Raw genomic sequence first — 4,627 nt, 5'->3', positions numbered from 1 at the left:
TTGCCCTGCAAGTCCTGGAATTTCAGGTGCCTATGTCCCTGACTGACCTGAGCTTCCTGGTTAGAGCAACCTGGAGGGTTTGATGCCTCTCTTTGGAATTAATCATGGGACTCTCAGACAGCCTCATTATGCCCAGCAGACACATCTCTGAGTGTGTGAGGGGGTGGGTTTCTGGTCCTCCTGAGGTCTTTATTCCTGTGACATAGATTAATTTGTGTAATTATATCCCTTAGCCAGAGAAGATGATCTCAGTAGCCTAGATATATATCTCTTCCTCAAGGGGCTTCTGTTGAGGGGGGCTGACAAATTTTCAGTATGGCTTCTGACCCAACCACATAGCTCCTGATTAAAGCCTGAGCAGCAGAAAAATACCTCTAATCACTGTCAATGGTTAGACTCAAACATAGATAGATCAGACCTCATGGGTTTATCTTTTTCTGTAAGAAGAAAATCTCCACCTTTCCTCATTGCCCATGTTTTCCATCTTCCCTTTGAGTGCTTTCTCACACAAATTTCTGAATCAAACACAGTCATCAGGTGATTTTGGAAGAATAGCAGTAATCAGTCAGTTTTTCCTAACTTTCAACTTTCCCCAAATTGAGCTTAGTTCATTGAACCAAAGTCAGTACAAGTTAAGAATGCCTGTTCCCTATGGGCTTTTTTTGCCTTTAAAAAAAAAATTAGATTGTTCACAAGGCAGGGTTTATAAACCCATGGGCAACATACAACTCCTGTGCTCTGTAAACCCTTCCATTAAGGGGGAAAAATGTGTTTCCAAGATTTTGCCATAACTTTGCTATCGACAAGGAGAGCTTAATTCATTAATTTATATATTTATAGTTTAGCTATAAATTAAGAAAATGTAATAAAGTAGATTTTTAAAAATTCTTAGGAATCAGGTGGCTAATAAAAAATATTCAGTGGAAGACTTGGAAAAACCAAGTCGAGAAAATCATGCATGGAGTTGAATAAAGAGACAAAAGGAGTGAAACTTTTTAATGTCTTTATAAGACTTTAATGTCTTATAGGTTTAGATTAAGGATATTTCCAAATACTGAGAATGGAGAAAGAGGTAGCAGAAGTTATCAAAGAATAAAACGCAAGAATGCCCCTAAAAATGTAGGGCATGATTACTGAGTCTAAGTGAATAAAGGCTCAGACAAAGGTGTATTACTGTAAACTTTCAGATACCAAGAATAAATAAATAGTAATTCCTAAAAACACCACAAGACTAACAACCCAATAAAACATGTCCAAGGCATTTGAGCAGACAAGAATATATATATTGCAAATAAATGTATGAAAATGTGTTCAGATGTTGAGATGCACATTAAAACTCCAAGGAGATATCCCTACACACCTACTGGTATGGCTAAAATTGAAGACTGATCACACCAACTGTTCACAAGGGTATGGAGCAACTGGAACCCTCATTTACTACTGGTCAGGATGCAATATTGTACAATCAACTTTGAAAACTTTTTCAGCAGTTTGGCAATAAAGTTTTGTAAGAATAAACTACAGATGAATTAAAGAAAAATAATTTATGGGAAAAGCAGAGCAAGGAAAACTACACATGATGAATGTGAATTAAAACAGAAGACAATATTAAGAGCAAACAGATGGTTATAATGAGAAGTGCACATGGGTTCCAATATCAGTATATTGAAAACTGTCTGCTCTACTGGTTAGAGACTTGACCTTGAAAAACTTACTTATCTTCTCTGATCTTTAGTCGTGTATAAATTTGAGATACTTGAATGGACAGATTTATATTTTTTAATGAAAAGGAGGCGGATGGATAAAGATTAAAATTTGTTTATGGTGAAGCAGTACTTAGAACACATGCATCATCCCCTGGGAGAAACCATATTTGACCACCTGGATTACAGGACCCTTCACTATGTTCTGCACATCCCCTGTTTCACCCCTGCCATAGCTTTCATCACACATGTTTTCTCATTGTTTTTTGGATGGTTTTCTGATCATTAGACTTTGAGCTCTTTCTTTGAGAACTCATATCCAGAATGAACCATTTTTAAGTTCTTAGAGCCTGCCTAGCTTAGAGCCCAGAGGCTGATTCCCAGCAGGTGATTAGAGATTATTTTTGTCTGCATGTTTATGACACATGCAACTCACTTAACCAAGTATAACCATGATAACAACAGCAGTCTACTGAAAATAATACTTTGCAAGTGAGATATCATAGGAAATCTCTCTTCCAATCTTCTGTTTGAAAGGTTTGTGGCCTTCATTACACACTGTCCAGAAGTGTCCAGTAGAAGAATATTCCATACCTTTATGTTCATAATGAATCTTGGACACTTTGCTCAGATCAGCCCTCAGTTAAGGACTGTGTTAGTTAATTCACTGATTTTCCTCTGTGCAAAGGGACTGAAAACACTCCTGGCCATCAACAAATACTTTTTGAATGACCACGACACTGCTAATCTGGTTATTTTAATATTTAAATGTGAGGCTTAAAGGCCAATCAGCCTTGTATCAGCAGAGTCAAGTATGTGAACCCAGTGATCAGTGGACATGGGAAATCCAGTGGACCTATTTTCACTCTCATAATTAGTCTTTTCTGCTTGGCTAACTCTTGATTCTAGGCTACCCCATTCACTGTTTTTATTGTTGTTTTGTGGGTCCCTTACCTGTGTTCCTTCTTTACTCTCGAAGTGTTTTTCTATTTATGTGTCTGTTTCTCCAACTAGAGTGTGCTATCCCTCATGGCAAGTACTGTGTGACATTGGTCTTTTCATTTCCAGCATTCCAGATACTTCCTGAAACATGGAGGCATTAATTCATGTTTAATTAATTAATTAATCTTTTATAATGACTCTGGTAGGAAAAGAATCTCCTCTGTTTTGGAGTCATTATTGTATATGTTATGTTTGTTGGCACCATACATATGTGACCTCTTGTTTTGTGCCAGACACTGTAGGGCAGTGGCTCTGCCTTGGTGCTCTGGTGACCTTGCATGTCCCCACTTAGGCCATGGACGCAAGACTATACTGCAGGCTGACCTGAATCTGGCAGAACACCTTGCGATTCCTCTGGGAGCAAGGAGAGATAAGCAGCCTGGTGGGAGTTGCCACTAGGCAGTCTCTCACCTGCTTCCCTATCTTGCTGGAGGCTGACATAAGGTCCTTATTCATCCATCTCCCTCTTTTCAGTTGAGTACAGGATGTTCCTCCTTGCTCCACCTTAGAGTACAGCTATGGTCTACAGAACTGCTCAGTGCCTTAGGGTACAGCTGTGGGCTCCTCACCAGCACAGAGACCCACCACCTGTGATGTCTATCACTGAGCATCTCCGATTCTGCATCATGCTGTGGGACTAGGGACATAAGGAGTTGACACAATGCTGATCTTGCTTTTGCTGCCATAAGAAACTTTTAAGATCTATTTGGGGTAGTTGTCTACTTACCAGTCAAATCAATGGACATGTGGTAACTCAATCTAAAAACTTCAGTAGTGCACTTTATGGCCCTGTTAGCCACCACAGTGCTGTCTAGGGAATGCCTAACCACTTGACAGAGACTCTGGTATTGAGTTGCGTGGAGCACAAATTTAAGCCCATAGCAGGACTTTAAGGCAGCCTTTGCCAGGCCTCTGTCATTTGTAAAACAACTTTAAAATTGATGCCATGTCTGATAACTACATAACTTATTTAAATCAAATCAGTTTCTTAGCTCAAATTCATTTACAAAGTTAACTTCTTATCCCAACTTGAAAGTCAAAAGCAATATCATTTGCTACAGATGTAATTGCAAAAAGTAAAAACATGAAAATTTAAACAAAAACACAGAATATAATTAATGGATCATATCCATTTGTACTGTAACTCCTCCTCTCTCTCCATATGTGTGTGTGTGTGTGTGTGTGTGAGCTCACTTTTTCTTCATAGCAGTACTTTACTGTAAATATTATATTATAATTTCTATTCTAGAAATAGATAAATACACCCAAATAATTTAAGTATTTTCCATCATCACACAGCCAGTATGTCAGAGCCAGGATTGAAACCCATGGCTATTTCATGCCATAGCCTTTATGGAGAAGAGTAGGTAGGACCCAAGTAATTTTCCCTCAGCAAGTCCCTCTGGTTCATTTCACTTTTTTTCTACCTAATCCTTTCAGCCAGTTCTACAACCTAGGAACCTATCACATATTTTGTGGCAAATTAAGATACTCTAAATTTAGACTCATTTTTCAATTGGACCACAGATTTTCAGTCCTTTTTTGGATCAGGTAAATATTTTTAAACTTCTGTAAGAGGGAACAATAATTGCTGTTTATAATCCCCTGCCATTCCATAAGCAGAGTAGATTCTGAATGTAGTACTTTGCTGCAGAAGTGTTTTATTGAGGTGTAAGGGGCTCAGAGATGTAATGTAAAAACAATATAATTTATCACATTAACCAATTAATGGAGGAATAAGGTCCTATGATTTCAAGAGATGCACTGTAAGTGTTTGATGAAATTCTACATATATTCAAGTTTAGTATACTTAGCAAAACAGGAACAGAATGGAACTTCCTTATTTTGATAAAGTGTACCTTTGAAAAAGTACAGTAAACATTATATTGAAATTTTCCATTTCTGATCTGGATGGTCCTGTC

The sequence above is a fragment of the Balaenoptera acutorostrata genome, chromosome X, assembly GCF_949987535.1.
Source record: "Balaenoptera acutorostrata chromosome X, mBalAcu1.1, whole genome shotgun sequence".
Classification (NCBI taxonomy): Eukaryota; Metazoa; Chordata; class Mammalia; order Artiodactyla; family Balaenopteridae; genus Balaenoptera; species Balaenoptera acutorostrata.
The sequence above is the reverse complement of the archived record's forward strand: the minus strand, read 5'-3'. Positions refer to the sequence as shown.